Source organism: Furipterus horrens, unplaced genomic scaffold (genome assembly GCF_987537825.1).
Source record: "Furipterus horrens unplaced genomic scaffold, mFurHor1.1.pri manual_scaffold_17, whole genome shotgun sequence".
NCBI classification, from domain to species: Eukaryota; Metazoa; Chordata; class Mammalia; order Chiroptera; family Furipteridae; genus Furipterus; species Furipterus horrens.
The window spans coordinates 90,210,053-90,220,882 of record NW_028327187.1 but is presented as its reverse complement, the minus strand read 5'-3'; the positions used below and the strand labels follow the sequence as shown (position 1 = coordinate 90,220,882).

Below are 10,830 nucleotides of genomic sequence, written 5' to 3'. Positions count from 1 at the left end.
GAAAAACCAAAAAAAAAAGGTAACCGTGGCCACATGCTGTGGAGATTTGTGGGTTGTGTTGCTGAAGACACCACAGGTGAAGAGCATTTCAGAGCGTCAGGCGGAGGGTTTGTGGGACTGTGGCGCCTGGTAAGAGAAGAGACATCATCACCGAATTCGTTACATGAATGTAAGCACTGCTTATGTGGTTCTGAAGCTACTCGTGAATTAAAGTGATTTTTCACAACAGGACAGCTGAGGAACATCAGCAAAATATTGAACAATATTTGAAAACATATAAACATTATAAACAAACATATAATGATATTAAAAACAATTTATATTACTCTTTAAAATTATTTTATTTTATTTTATTGTTGTTCAATTACAGTTGTCCTAATTTTTCTCCCATTGCTCTCCCCTGCCCCACCGCTCCCTCCCAGTCAATCCCCACCTGATATTACTCTTAATTTGGCTTATATGTAGGTCTTGACCAAATCTGTGAAATATGACACCAGCTTTTTTATATTTTTCTACTGTTACAAAATATTTAATAAGAATTAATTACATTTTCAAAAACTTAAATTTAAAATGCCTTTGTGTAAATAATTTAGATAAAAATTTGATGTCTGTTGATTATTTTTACCATTTAATTAAAAATGTTTATCCTGTGGTAAAATACACATAATAAAATTTACCACTCTAACTACTTTTAATTGTACAGTCCAGAGGCATTAAGCACATTCACATTGTTGTGCAACCATCACCACCATCCAACTCCACAACTCTTCATCTTGCAAAACCGAAACTCTGTACCCATCAGACACTAACTCCACATTGCTCCTGCCCCAGCCCTTGGTATACACTGCCATTTAATTTAAATATGGGGGGGCCCCTCAAAACAGAATGTATTTGTAAAAAATTGTGTATTTATTCTTAAATGTTGAAATTTCAGTCAACTTCAAAGTACTCTCCATTTGATGCAATACACCGATCGAGACTTTCTTTCCACTGCTCAAAACAATTTTGAAACTAGTTGATTTTGATGCCTTTTAGTGCTTCTGCCATTTTCTGTTTCACTTCTTCCACATTAGCAAAAAGTTTCCCTTTGAGGACTTTTTTTTATCTGGGGCAACAAAAAGATGTTGCTCAGGGTGAGATCGGGTGAATACAAAGGGTGGGGTATGGGGGTCATACCATTTTTGGTCAAAAACTGCAGAACACTCAGCGTGGAGTGGACAGGTATGTTCGTAAATCACCCATTATGAAATGGGCAAATGCATCCAAAGAGTCTTCAAAACAAAATTCACTGAAGCCAAACGTAGCCTCTCACAACAGCGCCAGCTGGGACAGTAATACAGATGGGTCCTTAGTGGGTGAAGCCTGTACTACAAGGGGCCCATTCTCCAGACGATAATTCTGTCTTTTTTGAGAGGTCCTCCCTCATATACAATTTTGAATATTTAGAAGAAAAGTATTTTGAAGCATGTGAAAATGTTCAAATATTTTGATTTTTACCACCCACTTCAATTTAAAAATTTGATGTAAATATATTAAAAAATGTGTCCAATTTTAATGCAATTACATTTTGTGAGATAATAGAAAAAATATATATTGGTCTCTTTCCCCACTTCCTGGCACAGAGCTTCCAAAATGCTTGTAAATTCCTAACTGATGAGAGCACTAGAAGCATCTTTTGTTCTAATATTTGTCTTTGACTCTGGTATTCTTGTGCTAGACAATTTTGGATGGCCAGATTTTGCAAATAAAAATACAAAAGCCAAGTTACATTTGAATTTCAAAAAAAAATTTTTTTTAAGGTTGAGCACACTCCATGAAATATTTGAAATAGACTAAAAAAACTATGTGGTATTTATCTGATATTAAAAAAAAAAATTAAATCCTTACCTGAGGACATACTTATTGACTTTAGAGAGAGGGGAAGGGAGGGAAAGAGAGAGGAAGGAAAATATCAATGCAATCAATTATCTCTTGTATGTACCCTGACCAGGGACTAAACCCAAAAATCTAGGTATGTGCCCTGACCGGGAATTAAACCTATGACCTTTGGTTCACAGGACAATGCTCCAACCAACTGAGCCACACAGGCCAGGGCTAAAACTTAGATTTAGCAAATAGCCAACCTCTACTTTATCTGGCAACCTTATTTGAATTCCTCAAATGTAAGGAGGAGATTTCTTCACAACCACTTTAATCTGCTCTGAATTCCTACTGTAATTTGACTTTGACCTGCAAGCATTTTTTTAAACCTTTCTTATTGTGAAGTAAAAAAACAGAAAGATGCCTAAAACTTACACTTGTGATTTAAGAAATGTTTAAAAAGTGAACACCCATGTCAACAGCACCTAGAGCAAGAACTAGGACATTAGCCCCATACTGGAAGTTTCCAGGTGTCCCTCCCAATCATAGGTCTCAACTGTCCTCAAGAAATAATCCTTAACCCATGGACATGGACAATGGGGTGGGAATGACTGTGGGAGAAGGAGTGGGCTGGGTGGGAGGGCGCAATGGGGGAAAAATGGGACAACTGTAATAGAAAAACAATAAAAATAAATTAGAAAAAAAAGAAATAATCCTTCAAAAACAAAAAAGAAAGAAAAGGAAAAGAAATAATCCCTCTCTCGACTTTTATAGTAATCATTTCCTTGCTTTTCCTTATATTTAGACCACTCACGTGTGCATTCTAAAACAACATAGGTTAGCTTTGCCTGCGTTTGAACTTTAGAGAAATCAATTAAAGTGCATGCATTGGTGGGGGTGGGGTGGGGACTAAAGATTCTATGTTGTGGTTTGTATCTCTAGTTTGTTCCTTCTTACTGTTGTACAGTATTCCATGGTATGAATATTACATTAGTTATTTATCCTCTGTGCTATGAATGAGCAGTTGAGGTGTTTCCAGTTTGGAGCACTTATACACTTGTTAAAGTTTAAGCCAGAAAGTGATGTCATTTCTATGTACATGAGAGAATATATAGTTCCACCCCCTCTTGCTTCTTTTTTTAATTTTAATAATTATTATTATTTTTATCCTCACCTGAGGACATTTTTTCTCATTGCTTTTAGAGTGAGAGGAAGGGAGAGAGAGAAACACTGATGTGTGAGAGAGAAGCATCGATCGGTTGCCTCCTGCATGTGCCTGGACTGGGGATCAAGGATCAAATCCGCACCTTAGGTATGTACCCTGGCCAGGAACCAAACCCACAACCCTTCAGTTATGGAATGAAGCTCCAACCGAGTCATACAAGCCAGGGCCACCCCCTCTTGCTTCTTTTACTTAAATTTAGGTATCACAGGCTTTTAGTTTGTGGATTTCTGAAGTTCCCATGCCTTGGAAAAAGGAAATACAAAGTAGCTACCCTCTGTTTTGCTTTGTTTTTTAATTCTTTTTATCTTTCCAGTTTTGTGGTTGTTCCATCAGCTCAACTTGGTCCACCTATAATTTTAGGGTATGTGTGCAGGAAACCAGACTTGGAAAGAAGGCAAAAACAGCTCCTGCTGAGCCAGATCAATTTTTTCCAAGTGAAATATCTGTATTAGGCCAGTTGGGATATTTTCCTGGAGAAAGAATGGAGAGAATTTAGGAAAAGAGTTTTAAAGCCTAACATGCAAGACAATGTAGTGTTCATTTCAAAATGTATCTGCCCCCTTTCTGTAAGAAGCTAACTTTTAGTAACACCAGCCTGTTCTTTGAAGGAGCATCTCCAAAAGTAAAGGAAGATAAAAGTTTTAGAAAGAAGCATGGTTAAGGCAGGGGAGAGCAACAGGGGTGGGGGTGGGGGATTGCAACAACTGTAATTGAAAACAATAAAATAAAATAAATATAGTGATTAAAATATATATTTTGGTTCCCAAACACAAGTTCCCAAACCCAGAATGTACAAAACAAAAAAATGAGTAATTTTTATATAAAATTTAAAATGTCTGTGCAAACAAAAACACCATAACTAAAGACAAAAGATATAGACCAAAAAGAAAATCTTTGAAATACATGTGGCCAACTATAAGCTAATTTCCTGAAAGTACAAGAGAACTAAGATCTGTAATCCAATAAAAGATGGGCAAAGGTCAGGAACAGCTAATTTACAGACAAAGAAATAGAAATGGCTAATAAGCATGTGATAAGATGCTCCATGTAATTCTTAAAGAAATGCAAATCGATGCCCTGGATGGTGTGGCTCAGTAGATTGAGTGCTAGCTTGCAAACCAGAGGGTAGCTGGCTTGATTCCCAGTCAGGGCACATGCCTGTGTTGCAGGCCAGGTCCCCAGTTAGGGGCATGTGAGAGGCAACCACACATTGATGTTTCTCTCCCTGTCTTTCTCTCTCCCTTCCCCTCTCTCTAAAAATAAATAAATAAATAAATAAATAAAATCTAGAAGAAAAAAAAAGAAATGAAAATCGAAACAACAATATTATCCTACCTAATGGTCAAAGGTTTAAAACTTAGATAGAACCAGGATATAGTAGAAATAGAAATTCTCGTTCTCTCTTGGTATGTGTAAAAACTGGCAACTCCTTCAGGAGTCAGTTCCACAATACCTAGCAATGTGGTAGCATTTAGCACAGTTTGAAGATGCACAAACTCTTTGGCCCAGCAATTCTTGTTCAATGTATTTATCCACAGATATGCTGAAACATCAGGTAAAGATAAATGTAAAAGAATGTTCACTGTTGCATTGCTCATATTGTCCAATGATAAACGTTGACTAAGTAATTTGCAGTCCATCGTTACTATGGTAGAGTGCAGTAGAGCTATAGATACTGATGAAGAAAGAGCTCCTTGGTAACCATTAAAGATGTTCCTGAGTGCTCTGTCTCTTTTCTATTTCCTCACACAGGGTAGAATTTCACTTTTCCACTCTCTTTGAAGATAGGTGGGCATGTGGCTTGTGGCCAATGAGATCTGAGCAGACATGACATCTGTCTCTCTTGCGTGAATACCTTAAGTGCTAGTGCATGATATTCCCTTCTCCCTGCCCCAGTGACTGTAGACACAAGTGTTGTGATGGGCCCTGGGTGTCCAAGTGGCAATGATGAGTGTAGCCCCCTTATCTACACGGGTTAGATATGTAGCTGGAGTGGGAAAGAAACATTTGAACCCCTGACATTGTGAATGTTTCTTATTACCTCAGCCTATTCTAGCCTATCATGACTAATACAATCGCCAAGAGAATTGTTAAACGAAGAAAACCCAAGTGCAGAAAGAGTGATCTCATTTGTAAACATGTGTGATTATATGCTTAAGAAATTTCTGGAAGAATTCATGAGAAACTTAATAGGGCTTACAGCAAAGGTGCTGAAAGGAGGCAGAGATGGGGAAGGCAACTTCTGCTTTTCACATTATAGCCTGTGCTGTTGGATTTAAAAACAAAAGAAATCCATGACCATGGGAAGTTTAAATTTAAAACTAGCTAATGTTCCCCCCAAAAGATTTTTACAAGAGTGTTCATGGCAGCCTTATTCATAGTAGTCCCAAATTGAAAAAAACCCAGATGTCCATGGTGGATGGATAAACAAATTCTGGTAGAGTCATACAGTGAAATACTATCTAGGAATGAGAATCAATTAACTACATGACTACCAATACAGATATAACACTGAGCAAAAGAAGTAAACAAATGAATATGTACAGTCTATTCCGCTTATGTAAAGTACAGAGACTGGCAAAACTAATTTATGGCACTAGAAGTCAAGATAGTGGTCATCTAACTGAGTGGGTGGGTTTTCACTGGCTCCACGGGGGCCTCTGGAGTTAGGGCCACACAGATATGGTCAGTTTGTGAAAATTCATAGGTCTGTGTCTTAACATATGTGCACTTTTCCATATATAAGTTACAGTTCAATAAGAAGTTCTAAGCCAAATCTAGTTGATATAAGGAATTAACAAATAGAAGGCGATGCCTGGGCTGGTGTGGCTCAATTGGTTGGTCATTGTCCCGCAGACCGAAGGGTCTATGTGGTTCAATTCCCAGTCAGGGCACAGGCCTGGGTTGCAGGCCAGGTCTCCAGTTGGGGGCGTGTGACAGGCAACTGATTCATGTTTCTCTCTCTTTCTCCCTTCCCTTCTTGCTAAAAATAAATAAAATCTAAAGCAAAACAAAACAAATAGAAGGTGTCACTTGGCTGGGGGGTGCTGGTGTCACAGGGCAGAGCTAGGGCAGCCTGTCCTGGCTGGCAGTGCCTTGATGGCAGTGACTATTCGAGGGCAGGCCTGGGCATATACACGCACTGAAGCCTGGAGTCAGTCCAGTGCCCTCGCATGAGCCTTGGAATAAAACCCTAGCAGGCTACACTTCCCTCCCAGGCGTGACCTCAGTGTCAGCGTCTTCACATTGTGTTTAAAATCAGTGCATGGATATCCACTGGAATCCTAAGTGGCGACCAGAGCTTCCCACCGGAACAGTGAATCCTTGGCAACCAGGGCAGGAGCCCGGTTCTGTTCCAGGAGAGATGCAGAAACATAAGCTGGAACAGGAGCTGCTGCCCTCTTGGTGATGCTTAATTAGCTTCTTGCGAGAGACTTTGTTCTGTTTTTAACATCAAAAACATGATCCAATTTCAGCAATTTTACTGAACACAGAATCAAATGAAAAAAATAAGTCAATTCCTATATAGTGTAGTTCGGGGGTGCCACGAGCTTAAAACTGCTCTCATAATAACATTAAGGCTTTGTTTGCCGTTTTCACTGTCATTCTCTCACAAGTGCACAGTGGCATTTTCCAAGGGCTCTGTGTGTTTGCTGACACAAAGGTTGAAGGGGGAAGCACTTGGAGAAAGCAGCTGTCATCTATGAAGTCACGCATGAGAGATTTGCAAAAACAATGCCCATCTTCTGGCTATTTCTTCTGCTTTGGAAAATATAGTTATTTTTCATAAAGGTATATGATTTATGTCAATATGTAATGGGTTTCTTATCTTGTTTCAAGTGAATAAGCAAATATATACTTTAAATTTTTCTTAGTTTTAATGTCTAATTCCGTAAATTATTGATCTTTAAAAGCCACTCAAACACAAGATCTTTGGGCTCCTCAATAATTTTTAAGAGTATAAAGGGGTTCTGAGACCAAACATTTGCGAACTTCTGCTAGCTCTATAGATTTTCTAAACTTCTAGTTTTATAATAACCAGATTTACAGAAAAGTTGCAAAGCCAGTATGTAGTTCCCTTGCACTCCTCGCCGAGTTTCCCCCAATGTTAGCACCTTACATCATGTACATGATACATTAGCCAAAATGAAGGCACCAATGTTAGTCTATTACTATTAACTAAACTACAGATTTCCCCAGTTTTTCTGGGGAAATTATTATTAGTTCCAGAATCCAATTTAAGATAGCTCATTCCACTGAGTACATTTAAAAATTTTTTTTTCAATTTCAAATAATTGTCTTTTTATGCTTTTAAGATCTAGGAACTATGGTGAATGCATATCATTACCCCAACTCTGCTTTTAGGAAATGTGATATGTAAAGCTCACATATGGTAAGTACAGGGCTGGGTGAATGTTCACAAACAGCATCCAGAACCAGAACCAGAACATGACCATCTCCCAGAAGTGCCCTCATGCCTTATTTCAGATACAACCTCCTCAAAGGGAACCACCATCCTGCCTTCTAACAGCATAGAAGAATTTTGCTTGCTTTTATACTTTATATAAAAAGAGTCTGTGAGATTTGATAAAGACTAACTGGAACTTTAAGTCAGGAGGCTCTACAGGAAGAGCTGGAGCTTATGGGAGGACTTCTCCCACTCTGTATAATCACTGAAAAGCCCATAGGAAGAACTCTATGTTTATAATAAAGCTCTGTGGTTCTAACTTCCCCTTCCCTTAACTCCCCTTTCCCTTATATAAATACTCCTCCATCTTGACAGGCAGGCCAGAGAGTGCATGCATGTGCCTTGCCATGTCTGCATGCACTGGGCTGCGACCCTTTGTCTTTTCCGAATAAATCTTTCTCCATGATGAAACACCTAGTGGATATTATTTTTCAGTCGATGGAATCATTCATTTGTTGCACGTACTTGTAGTTCACTCATTCTCATTGCTATATAGCAAGCATCAGCAAACTTTTTTTGTACAGGGCCAGATAGTAAATGTTTTAGGCTTCCAGGCCATATGGATTCTGTCATAACTATTCAACTCTGCCATTTCAGCATGAAAGCAGCCATAGACAATACATAAACAAATGAGCGCTTATTTACAGAAAAAGGCAGCAGGCCAGACTTGCCTATAAGCCATAGATTGCAGACCCCTGCCTATAGTATTCCATTGTGTTAGAATCCACAATTTATTGATCAATTCTCCTGCTGATGTGCAATTGATTAGTTTTCAGTTTGGGGCTGTTTTGAATGGTGCTACTCTGAATATTCTAGCACATGAATTTCTTTTGGGTGTATACCCAGAAGTGGAATAGGTACTGCAAAACAGTTTCCAATATGATTGTATCAATTTATACTCCCAACAAGAATGTATGAGATTTTCCTCACCGACACTTGGTATTGTATTTTCTCTTGAGCAATTCTGGTGGGTATGAAGTGGTATCACTTTATGGTTTTTTAATTTGTAATTCCCTGGTAATGAACGAAACTGAGTAACTTTACATGGGCTTTTGTAAAGTGCATATTCAAGTCTTTCATCCCTGTACACATATGATCAATGTGTACCTGCTATTTATTTTTTCCACTTTATATTATTTTATATGAACATGTTTATGGTTTTACATGATCCATGTAATGTCATAAATTTTTTTGCTCACTTGTTACCTATGTTGCTTTATATCATCTTGTTTTCATAATTCACTATTATCAATAGCTTGAATGCTTTTGTTCCATATAGTTTAACTTTTTCTTTAATCTTTAAGAGTTTCATTTTGAAAGCCGGAAGGAGAGCTATGAGGACGTGTTCAGAGGAAGCCAGAGCTGGACCCTGCAGGGCCGGTGACATGGAACGGCTGTATTAGCAAATGCACAAGCAGGTCCACCAGATCCGGTCTCATATGGGACACCTGGAGACAGCAGACAAGCAGTCTGTGCACTTAGTAGAAAACGAAATCCAAGCAAACATAGAACAGATATTCAGCCATCTAAAACGTCTAGACATCTTGTCCAGCAAGGAGCCCTCTAACAAAAGACAGAATGCCAAACTTCGTGCTGATCAGTTAAAATATGATGTCCACTGCAGACTGCTCTCAGAAACTTCCAGCATTGGTGATACACAAGGGAGCAGGGAAAGACAGTGGGAGGAGCTTCTATCTCGCACCTTCACCGGCAACGACTCTGACACCACCATACCAATGGCTGAATCACTGCAGTTTAACTCCTCCTTCCACAAAATTCACCACGGATGGATGACCTCATTGGTGGCAGGCACAGTATTCTGGAGGGACTGACGGCCCAGGGAACGACCTTGAACAGGACTCAGAAGAGGATCCTGGGCATTGCCAACATGCTGGGCTTGTCCAACACAGTGATACAGCTTACAGATAAGCAGGCTTTCCAGGACAAGTAGTTTATGATCAGTGGAATGCTCCTCACCTGTGTGGTCATGGTCTTTGTGGTGAGGTACCTGCCATGAGTCAGCTAAGCCCAGGGGCTGAACAACGTTCCCACTGCAGGAGTGTGTGTGTGCGTGTGAGCGCATGAGAGAGACTGGGGGGCCCAGAGGCCCCATTCTGAAATGTATGTTCATCTTAACTGTGGAAACAAACAAACAAACAAAGTTCCATTTTATTTTATTTTATGATTAATCTTTATTGTACTTTTTCCATTACCATTTAGTCCCCTTATACCTCCCTCCCCTCAGCAATCACCACACTGTTGTCCATGTCCATGAGTCCTTTTTCCCTTTTGCTCAATCCTTCTACCCCCTCATCCCCCGCCAACACACACACTACCTCTCATCTGCTCAACATCTATGAGTCTGTCTCCATTTTCCTTGTTAGTTCAGTTTGTTCATTAGATTCCACATATTAGTGAAATCATATGGTATTTGTCTTTCTCTGACTGGCTTATTTCACTTAGCATAATGTTCTCCAGGTCCACCCATACTGTTGCAAAGGGCAAAATTTTTTTCTTCTTTATGGCCAAATAGAATTTCAATGTGTAAATGTCCCATAGTTGTTTTATCCACTCATCTATTGATGGACACTTGGGCTGCTTCTGTATTTTGGTGATTGTAAATAGCACTGCAATGAACATAGGGGTGCTTATGTTCTTTCAACCTAGTGTTTTGGGTTCCTTTGGATATATTCCCAGAAATGGGATTGCTAGGTCAAAAGGCAGATCCATTTTTAATTTTTTGAGGTATCTCCGTACTGTTTTCCAAAGTGACTGCAGCAGTCTGCATTCCCACCAAGAGTGCAAAAGGGTTCCCCTTTCTCCACATCCTTGCCAGCACTTGTTTGTTGATTTATTATGATAGACATTCTGACAGGTGTGAGATGGTATCTCACTGTGGTTTTAATTTGCATTTCTCTGATGATTGGTGATGTTGAACATCTTTTTATATGTCTATTGGCCATGTGTATGTTCTGTTTGGTGAAGTGTCTGTTCAGGTCCTTTGCCCATTTTTTATTGGGTTGTTTGTTTTTTTGGTATTGACTTTTGTAAGTACTTTTTAAATTTTGGATACTAACCCTTTATCAGATATATCTCAAATATGTTTTCCCATTCTGTGGCTTGTGTATCTTTTAAAGGTTTTATTTATTTATTTTTAGAGAGAGAGGAAGAGAAGGAGAAAAAGGGGGATAGAAACATCAATGTGTGGTTGCCTCTAGCGCACCCCCAGTTGGGGACCTGGCCCACAATCCAGGCATGAACCCTGACTAAGAATCGA

General features: G+C 39.1%; 1 pseudogene; it reads left to right on the top strand.

The window, feature by feature from the left end:
- The first annotated feature begins 8,938 nt into the window (after positions 1-8,938).
- On the top strand, positions 8,939-9,570 carry LOC149991563 (Golgi SNAP receptor complex member 2 pseudogene; annotated as a pseudogene).
- The last annotated feature ends 1,260 nt before the right edge of the window (positions 9,571-10,830 follow it).